Source organism: Aethalodelphis obliquidens, unplaced genomic scaffold (genome assembly GCF_003676395.1).
Source record: "Aethalodelphis obliquidens isolate GAN/ISIS:26980383/991018 unplaced genomic scaffold, ASM367639v1 scaffold43, whole genome shotgun sequence".
Classification (NCBI taxonomy): domain Eukaryota; kingdom Metazoa; phylum Chordata; class Mammalia; order Artiodactyla; family Delphinidae; genus Aethalodelphis; species Aethalodelphis obliquidens.
Genome location: NW_020837987.1, coordinates 13,594,438 through 13,605,570, shown reverse-complemented (window position 1 = coordinate 13,605,570; position 11,133 = coordinate 13,594,438).

The window sequence follows — 11,133 nt, the reverse complement described above, 5'->3', positions numbered from 1 at the left end:
AGTTGCGATGTTGAAACCAAGCAGGACCCTGTGGGGCTCCTGGGCACAAAAGCCTTTCTGTGTTCCCTTCCCTGCCGTTCCAAAGGGCAGGTTCAAACAGATGCTAATCAGGGAAGGGAGGGGATGCAGAGACAAGGGAGGAATAGTCTAGAAACAATAGTGCAGCCTTGGGGCAGGGTCCTGGTTCCCCCTCAAGGGATACACATAACAATATCTTTGAGGTGTTTACAGAACTAAAACCCACCCAAAATGGAAGATGTTAGCATTCTTCAGTCCAGAGAAGACCACCTGAGGCCAGATTAAAAGAACCAGAAAAGCTCATCAGGAAACCACCTGAGACCAGATCAAAGGAGTGCAGGCCCTTCACACACCCTAATCCTTCTCAACAACGCTGCCCTTGAACCATTGCTAGAAAACTGCTCACCCGAATCCCCCGGGTTGGGACACACCGTTTTGAGATGCACAAGCCCACTGTGTCCCCCTTTGCCTGGCAAAGCAATAAAGCTATTCTTTTCTAATACTTCACCCAAAACTCTGTCTCTGAGATTTGATTCGATTCCGTGCACAGAAGCTGAGTTTTCGGCATCAATCTCACTGGCCCTAACCCTCCTCTGCCCAGCCTGGCCTCGATGTAAGTTCCTCGCACACTTCCCCAAGCCTCAGCAGCCAGGTGTCTTGCTTCGACTTCTGCTTTGCTCTTTTCAGACACCCCAGCTCAGAATGCCAAGGAGAAAGCCCAAGGTCACACAGAGAAGGTGACACAGAGGCAGGTTTCAATCCAAGTCACTCATACCCAAATCCTCTCTTGCCCTTGCCTGGCCAGTGCCTTTGCAATTTGGGTATCAAGGTTAGTCTGACTTCTTGGGGCTTCCCTGGTGGTGCAGTGGTTGAGAATCTGCCTGCCAATGCAGGGGACACGGGTTCGAGCCCAGGTCTGGGAAGATCCCACATGCCGCAGAGCAACTAAGTCCGTGCACTACAACTACTGAGCCTGCGCTCTAGAGCCCGCGAGCCACAACTACTGAGCTTGCGTGCCGCAACTACTGAAGCCCGTGCGCCTAGAGCCCATGCTCCACAACAAGAGAAGCCCCCGCTCTCTGCATCTAGAGAAAGCCCGCGTGCAGCAACGAAGACCCAATGCAGCCAAAAATAAATAAAATAAATAAATTTATCAAAAAAAAAAAGCCCACACACCTCAACAATGTGACTTTTCTAGGCCTGTGTTCTTTTCAGTTTTTAGGACCACGATTCATTGTGACACAGTTCATAAACACACAGATACAGTCCTTTTTGCCACTTCAAGTGACATATTCACAAGTTCCAGGGATTTGGATGTGGACGTCTGGGCAGGAGGGTGAGGGGCATTTTTCCGTCTACTACATGTTCTATAGTTTTATTACATTTGACTTTCAATCAGTCCGTTTGTTCAGCTCTCAATATCACCCTGAGCTGCCTTTTGGAAGCTGAATTCTGTCTGATTTACACACCTCAAAATTTTGGCTGTTTCATGGTAGTACATGTGTGTAGTGTGTTGGCTGCCGGAGCTGGCTTTCCTTAGTCTTTCATGGGAACTCATCAGAGACAGGTCCAACCGGGATGATCTTATTATCTTGACTCCATAGATTCCTTTGCCCTAAGAAACTGGATTATGGAGAACTGTAGGTCAGGTGGGTCCTCTGAATAGAGCTCTGTAAAGTTCCTCATGAGCTCAAGAAAGGATGTAGTTGTCTGGTGATAGTCATTCATTCAACAAGTATTTGTTGAGTGTCTACTAAGTGCCAGGTGCTGTTCTAGGTGTTGAAGACACAGTAGTGAATAAAACAGACAGGAATCTGCTCTCGTGTAGTTTACATTCTACTGGGGAGATAGACAATAAGCCAAATAAAAGCCAAAGAAAGGGGCTTCCCTGGTGGTGCAGTGGTTAAGAATCCGCCTGCCAATGCAGGGGACGTGGGTTCAAGCCCTGCTCCGGGAAGATCCCACATGCCGCGGAGCAACTAAGTCCGTGCGCCACGACTACTGAGCCCGCGTGCTGCAACTACTGAAGCCCGCACGCTAGAGCCCATGCTCCGCAGCAAGAGAAGCCATGTTCTCATCGCGCACCACAACGAAGAGTAGCCCCCGCTCGCTACAACTAGAGAAAGACTGTGCACAGCAAAGAAGACTGAACACAGCCAAAAATAAATAAAATTTTTTAAAAAAATGCTTAGTCTGACTTCTTGAGCCACCAAGAACCTCCATAACCCTCTGTTTTATATTCATACTGCACCTTGAATGATAATGAAACAATAATGGAATCATAATATCTACAGTGGCTGTAGGCCCCTGAATGCAGGAGTCCTATTGCTGGGGATATATGTTTATGTATAGCTGATTCACTTTGTTATACAGTAGAAACTAACACAACATTGTAAAGCAATTATACTCCAATAAAGATGTGAAAAAATAAAATAAAATAAAACTGAAAAAACAAAGTTTGTGTTGAATAAATACAGGGGTGCCCAACGCCTACACAGCGAGTACTCTTGAGAACCTCTTGCCCTTAGAGATGGAGAAACCGAGGTAGAGAATTCATGCCCTTCCTGGGAGCCCACAGCTGAGGTGGGCAGAGGGGGATTGGAACCCAGGACGTGATGTTCGGGGACCCTGGCTCCTTGCCATCCTTCAGCCCAACCCCTACTTAACAAACCTGAAAGTGGCCGTCACCTGCGTGGGGCTAGCTGCACAGAAGTGGGAAGCAGTACAGAAGAGGGGCACACTGGGTGTCACGGGCCCAGGTTGGAATCCTGACTGTGCCACATGTAAGCTCGGGGACTCTGGGTGAGAGACGAACTTTCCCTGGCCTGTAAAATAGCCTGGCACCTGCTTCAGAAGATTGCTGTGGATAAGCAGTGAGGCCCCATGGGAGAGGTACCAGCGGGTGGACCATTACTAGTAAGCAGTGACTGTGAGTCTAACCCCCTCTGCAATGGTACTGACCCTAAAGAGGGTCGTGCACAGACACCTTCTGCACTTCCTCAAACACTGATCCGTGTTCTCTTGAAATGCAGCTGCCATGCTGTGAGGAAGCCCACCTATCCTTCAGGAGAGAGGCCACAGGGAGGGGACCCAAGTGTCCCAACCAAGCTCCCCATTGAAGGCAGCTGCATGAGAGACCTCAGATGACCTCTCATGGAGAGAAGGACCACCCAGTCAATCCCTATAACTTAGAAACAATACATTCTGCAGCTGAAGCCATTCTGTTTCAGGGTGGTTTGTTACACAGCATTAAGGTGGCAGTTCCCTGAGAGGTGGAAGCATGTCTGTTTTGCCCCCTACTGTGTCCTCACTGCCAAGGACATTTCTTGGTAGATAGTAGGTGCCCTATACACATTTGTTGAAGGAAGGGAGGGAGGGAGGGAGGGAGGGAGGGAGGAAGGAAAGGATTTTCAGAACTTCGTGTCCTGGACTGATGTCCATGAAATGTAAGGGAAGCCAGTAACTACCCACCAGCCTCTATGTATGTATCTATAGCGTGTGTTTAGGTGGCGGCTGTACATATGTATACAGACACCCCTTGGAAATATGGAGGGTTTGGTTCGAGACCACTGAAGTAAAGTGAATATTGCAATAAGTCGAGCCACACAAGTTTTTTGGTTTCCAAGTGCATGTAAAATCATGTTTACACTATACTGTAGTCTATTTATTAAGTGTGCAATAGCATTACGTCTTAAAAAATGTACATAGCTCAATTAAAAATACTTTAGTGCTGGGGCTTTCCTGGTGGTCCAGTGGGCAAGACTCCATGCTCCTAATGCAGGGGGCCCAGGTTTGATCTGTGGTCAGGGAACTAGATCCCGCATGCATGCCGCAACTAAGAGTCCACATGCTGCAACTAAGAAATCCATATGCTGCAGCTAAAAAAGGTCCCGCATGCCGCAAAGAAGATCCCGCGTGCCGCAACTAAGACCTGGCGCGGTCAAAATAAATAAATAAATAAATATTAAAAAAGAAAAAACGTTAGTGCTAAACGATGTTAACCATCCTCTGAGCCTTCAGCGAGTTATAATCTTTTTGTAGTAATAACATCAAAGATCAGTGATCACAGATCACCATAACAAACATAATAATAATGAAAAAGTTTGAAATGTGGCGCGAACTACCAAAATGTGACACAGAGACGTGAAGCGAGCAGAGGCGATTGGAAAAATGGCGCTGATGGACTTGCTGGATGCAGAGTTGCCACACGTGCAAAAATCGCAGCATCTGCTGAAGCGCAAGAAAGCAAAGCACAATAAAATGAGGTCTGCCTGTAGATACTACTATCTCATTACATAACCAGGGCCTGGGATGCCAGACGTTTCTTGATGGAGTATTTCCCGCAGCCCCGTGACTTTTGAACATTTTGCCAGACACGCACGTAGCTGTAAAACTTGTTTATAGGTAGCTGAGCCCAGGACATGTTTTGCTTATTAACCGTGGAGTTGGAGGTTGCACGTGGAGCCCAAGGCTGCATATTGGTATGTGGACAGGATGCTCCCTTGTGACCACAGGGAAGGTGCATGGGTATCCAGAGCTGAGGGTGAAACGCTGGAAGCTCCCTGGACACCCCGCCATCCACGGGCTCTGCATTGGGCAGGAGATACTCAGCGTAAACTAAAGGACCACTTCCAACATCCTTCCAGCCTCTATCACCAAGGTTACCTGTGGCCTCTGCCATCAGACTGAGAGCCCTATGGGGTGGGGACTGAGGCCGGGCCACTCTTAAGCTGGTCCCCTGGCACAAAAAAAGGAGCCTTGGTAAATTTTTAAAAACTGTATTATGGAATTTAAATTTAACAACATGCAGAAAAGTAGACAGACTAGTACAATAAAGGCCCACATACCCATTGTTGTTTGCAACGCTCTACCAGTCTTGGGCATCTATACCTCACCCAGGCTTCCTCATTCAATCTGTAAACATTTCATGGTGCTCCTCCGACCGGTGAGAATATTTAAAAATATATAACAAACCCCATGCTGTTACCAGATCTAAATATTAACAGTAATCTCTGAATGTCACATGATACCCAGCCTAAATTATAATTTCCTGGAGAGTCTTAAAGCTGTGTTTTTTCTTTGAACCACGACCAACACACCCTCATGTAAAAGTGAAAATCCACTGGTCTGTGCCCCAGAGCCCACACATAACAGCACCCTTTGCTTTGGGTTTTTTTTTTTTTTTTTTGGACACACCACGTGGCACGCAGGATCTTAGTTCCCCGACCAGGGATTGAACCCGTGTCCCCTGCAGTGGAAGCTCAGAGTGCTAACCACTGGACCGCCAGGGAATTCCCAGCACCTTTTGCTTTGTGTGTGATGATGGCTCATACTCACTACATGTGTATGTGTGCCAGGAGCTAGGTTTTTTAAAAAACAGCTTTACTGAGCTATAATTCGCATCCTATAAAATTCACCCATTTATAAAATAAACAGTTCAAAGAGAGTAAATCCTAAGAGTTCTCATCATAGGAAAAAGAAATTTTTGTTTCTATTTCTTTAATTTTGTATCTCTATGAGATGCTGGATGTTCGCTAAGCTTATCGTGACAATCACTTCATGATATATATAAATCCAATCACTCTGGTGTACATCTACAATTTATACAGGGCTGTATGTCAATTATCTCCCAATAAAACTGGAAGAAAAATAAATGAAGTACACAGCTCAATGGTTTTGAGTGGCTTGGAGATCAGTGACTTCCAGATCGGAATGGATTCAGAGCTCTGCACCCATCCCTACTTTCATTTTAGAACATGTTCATCACCCAGTTAAGCGATCACTGCAAGGAAGGTCTCCATCCACTCAGCCCTGGATGGAATGGACTTCACACGCTGACTCAGAGGACACATGACTCTGTGGGTAAGTGCACACACCCTCTGGCCACGGGCTGCTGATGTCAGCTTCCCACACTCTGTAGCTGTGTGATCCTGGGCAAGTGACTTCACCTCTCTGAGGGTTAAAACAACGCCTGGCCAGAGAACCACATAGTGTAGGAAATGTCCAGAAAAGGCAAGTCCATAGAGACAGAAAGCAGATTGGTGGTTGCCAAGGGCTGCGGCACTTAAGAGGGAATGCGGAGGCTTTTCTTTCAGTGGCCATGAGGAAGGGGCCTTACCTGGAGCCTGTGAGCAATAAAACTGTGGATCTCCTGCGCTCTAGCTGAGCTGCGAAATGAACCTTACTTAGCAAACCCAGCCTCCCCGGCCCGAGAGGGTTGTCCCATCCAGGCGTCTATTTCTGGCTGGGCTGAAATAAACACACAGAGGCGACCCAAGGGACCCAGCCCCATCTGGGTTGGTTCAGTCCAGGCGTATAGCTGGACAAGCCTGAGTCTCTTCTGGAAAGATAACGCTCATGCGATCTTAATGGGCTCTGAGCGTTTCAGGGACTTATAAATTCAAAGCAAGGATGTCGCTGTAAGGTCACTCCTGTGCCAAATCTGTGTAGCTTCTGCCAGCTTCCCAGGTTCAACCAGGCCCCACCCTGCTTGACTCAGCCCCACTGTCCTCTTAATGGCCCCTGGGTTCCAGGCTCGGACCAGGAACACAAATCCTGGGCCAAGGCATCTGTGCCCACGCTGGCTGTAACCTGTTTGCGTGCTAAGCCAGAAGCACTGACCCGGAGATTGTTCAGTCCGTTGAGTAAATACACATTAAACGCTGTATTCGTTTTGTGGGGCTGCTATAACCGCGTACCGCAAACTGGGTGGCTTCAAACAATAGGAGATTATTCTCTGACCTTCCTGGAGGCCCGACGCCAATCTCTGCCTCAGTCATCATGGGCGTTCTGTGTGCCACCTGTCGTGCTGGAGTAGGGCCCACCCTATTCCAGTGCGACCTCATCTTAACTAATTACATCTGTAAAGACCCTTTTCCCAGATGTCACATCCTGAGGTACTGGGAATTAGGATTTCACCATCTCTTTTAGGGGGACACAATTCACAATTCAACTCATAACAAATGCACACGATGTGCTGACGCTCTCTGGAGCGCTGGGCTATGAGAGCTCTGTCTTCAGAGACCCTAAGTAGTCCCTGTCCTTCTGGGCGTCCTTGTATCCTCTGGTGAGGAACAAGGGGAAGGTGTCGAAGGGCTTGCTACCTTCTGGTTTGGGCTTGCAAATCCAGGAAGGAGCTTAGTAAATATTTCTTGAATGAATTAGTGTAATTTATTGTTGGCGGCTGGCCAGTTCCTGCTTTGGCCCTGATAAAATAAAAGATATAAACTTCCTTGTCCACCAAGGCTCTTCAAACACAGGGAACAGAGCTGGGTCACCCAAGCTTCTAGATTAAACAGAGCTCAATAGGGTATATTGAGCTACTCCATTCAGCTCCTGGAGGCAGCTGGTGCCTGTTCTGCCCACCGGCAGGGCCCTTTCTGGGTGCAGACCTCCTGGGAGGTAACAAGAGAGGGTGGCTGTGAGCACGGGTCTTCTGAATCTTCCCCCAGCACCTAAAGGTCCCCAGGATGTGCACGAAAAGATGTGCAAGAAACTAGCGCCCAGCTGCCCACCGTGGGTGCTGTGACAGCTCCACAGATTTCATCTTCATCCTCCAAGTCAGGTCTGTGAGAAATGTCACCTCTCTTCATTATTTTCTGTGAGTCAATTTGATTTTGACTGAGAACAAGTCCTCATTCCACTAAGCTGGCCAGAAATTCAGCTAGTGGTTTCAACGTCAGAGCAATGTGGACATTTCAGATTCAACGTGGGAATTTCTGCGTGTAGTACCAAAATCCTGGACTCACTCAGACTCCCAGCAGGAGATGGAACACTCATAAGAGGTGACATGAGAGGAGTTAAAGAGGATAATTTACCAAGATGTGGGTAGGGTGTAGGGAAAACAATGAGAGACAATACAGCTCCCAGGGGCTAGCAACTGTGGGGAGCTGTTACCACCTCTAGATCAGCCGGGATGGATCCGGGACAATAAATGTCCCAGCTTCACTCTCCTTCCTCTTCCGATTTCTGGTCTGTGATCCCACTGACCCAAGCCAACAGGAAGGCATAGGGCAGGGGAGCTCACAGATACTGTGTTGGTCAGTGTGGGCTGCCGTAACAAAAATACTCCCACCTGGGTGGCTTAAACAACAGAAATTTCTTCCTCCCAGTTCTGAAGGCTGAGAAGCCCAAGACCTGCTGATTCAGTTCCTGATGAGAACCCACTTCCTGGTTCGCAGATCAATAAATGTTTGTTAAATGAATTAGTGCAATTTATTTTGGTGGCTGGTCAACTTGCACGTTTGCCTTTATAAAAATAAAACGTTGGCAGAGAGAAGACATCTCTTTCATGTCTCTTATAAGGGCACCAATCCCATTTACGAAGGCCCCACTGTTACAACCTAATCCCTCCCAAAGGCCCCAGCTCCAAATACCAACACATTGAAGATTAAGGCTTCAACATATGAATTTGTGGGGGACACAAATATTCAGGCCACAGCAGATAACATCAGACAGCCTCCCAGGGCACAGAACAGGGGGAGAACATTGGAGATGAGATTTGGAGGGGCAACAGGAAGAGACCTAGCACATGAGTATTTTATGGAAATGTGAGATACAGTTGCCATCCACTTCTATACTCTGATGTTGTTACACTTTTTCTTTTTTCTTTTTTTGGCCATGCTCTGTGGCATGTGGTATCTTAGTTCCCCAACCAGGGATTGAACCTGGTTCCAATGCACCTGCTGCATTGGAAGCGCAGAGTCTTAACCACTGGACACCAAGGAAGTCCCGGATGGTGTTGTTACACTCGACAGACAGCCAGGGGTCAGGTCTGAGGTTCCTCTATCCTTCTGGCTTGAATCTCTCCCAAAGAGTTAATTTGCAAAAAGATCTTGGCTAAGGTAAATTATCCTGAGAAGGGGCTGGTCCTGAGAGAATGGAGGAAAAAAGGGAAAGGGAGTAAAACCTGTCTGACTCTAGGGGGTAGGGCTGGGAATGGAGGCTGGGAGCTGTTATGGGCTGAACTGTGTCTCCACAAAAATTCCTATGTTGAGGTCCTAACCCCCAGAACCTCAGAATGTGATTGTATTTGGAGACAGGATGTTTACAGATGTAATTAAATTAAAATGAGATCATTAGGTGGGCCCTAATTCATTATGACTCGTGTCCTTACAAGAAGAGGAATTCTGGACACATACACGTACAGAGGGAGGACGTAAAGTCATAGAGAGAAGTGGTCATCTGCAAGCCAAGGAGAGAGGCTCGGAGCAGATCATCCCCTAAGAGTACTCAGAAGGAACCAGCCCTGCCGACACCTTGATCTCAAACTTCAAGCCTCTAGAACTATGAGATAATAAATGTCTGTGGTTTAAGCCACTCCATCTGTGGTACTTTGCTACAGCAGCTCTAGCAAACTAATACGGCAGCTTCCAATATGGCCTGAAATAATCTTCACCTCCTGGTATCATACCCTTGTGTAGTCCCCTCCCACATTCAATCAAGCTGCTCTGTGTGATGGACAGGATATGACAGAAGCGACATTGTGTGACAAGGTAAGGCTCCGTTGTAAAGGGCATTGCAGTTTCTACCTTGGTCTCTTGGGTTTCTCTCTCTGGAGGAGTCCAGCCGCCATGCTGTAAGGACACTCAAGCAGCCCCAAAGAGATCCACATCAAGAGGATGTGACCAAGAGCCAAGAGCCAGCAACAATTTGCCAGCCGTGGAAGTGGCTCCCCAGCCCTAGTAAAGCTTTCAGACGACTGTGGCCTCACCCGACACCTGACAGCAACCTCACTGGATATCCCAAACAGAACCACTCAGGTAAGCCACTCCTGAATTCCTAACCCACAGAAACTCTACGCGATGATAAATTCCTGTTGTTGCTTTAAGCTAATAAGTTTTGGGGTAATTTGTTTCACAGCAATAGACAGCTAACACAGAACCTCCCTCCCCAGCTCCCCTCCCCTTCAGACCCTGCTCCTGCTTGGTTTCTTTATTTTTTCATTCTATTTTATTTTTATAATATTTATTTATATTTATTATACTATTTTATAATTTATTATTTTATTATAATATTTATTTTATTTATTATATTTATTTTATTATTTATTTACATTTATTTTATCTGGCTGTGCCAGGTCTTAGCTGTGGCACACAGGATCTTCGTTGCTGTGTGCGGGATCTTCGTTGTGGCATGCAGGATCTTTCAGTTGTGGCATGTGAACTCTTAGTTGCGGCATGCATGTGGGATCTAGTTCCCTGACCGGGGATCGGCCCCGGGCCCCCTGCATTGGGAGTGCGGAGTCTTAACCACTGGACCACCAAGGAAGTCCCAATCTCCTGCTTTAACTTCCCCCTACCCTTAACCCCACACCACGATGACACCATCTAGGACTTAAGAAGTAAACTGGGGCCCAAAATGGCTCTGGGGAGGTACAATGTTACTAATATGTGAAAGGAAAGGTGTTCAACCTCACAAGTATGCCAAGAAATGGGAATTCAAATAAATAAGATACTTGGAGAGGGTTTGCAAACAGGAAAGAGATGTGACTGAAATGTTTTCTAAACCAGTGCACCTATGTTTGGTGTAAAATTTAAATGAACATAAATAATTGTGTGTTAAAAATTTTTTTAATTTACAAAAAGGAGTAGTATGTCAATAAAAATATTGGTTACCTCCATACTTTAAAATATACCAAACACAAGAAAACGAGTATTGTAATCACTTAATCTTTTCTCCATATTGGGGTTTCTCACAGCGGCATTGGGTCCTGAGGGCACCTGTCCACACGCGTGACTGCTGACATGGCCACGGCACGGTCTCTGAGGCCCCTGCCCCTCTGTGGTCAGCCTGCTGCTTCGATGACATGTGGGCTCTGGGCATCTTTGCTGCTGCGGACCAAGGCCCGGTGCTGAGTCCTGCCCTCACTGTGAGGCCCTCCCATGCCCCATCCTCAGTTCTGGGGACGCCCCCTCCCCGCCAAAGTATCTCCCTGAGATTCATGCTCTCAAATCCTCTTTTCCCTCACATTCTTTCATGATAAGGCCCCATTAAACCCAAAGCCTGAATTCTTTTTTTTTGTTGTTGTTGTTTTTGCGGTACGCGGGCCTCTCACTGTTGTGGCCTCTCCCGTTCCGGACGCACAGGCTCAGCGGCCATGACTCACGGGCCCAG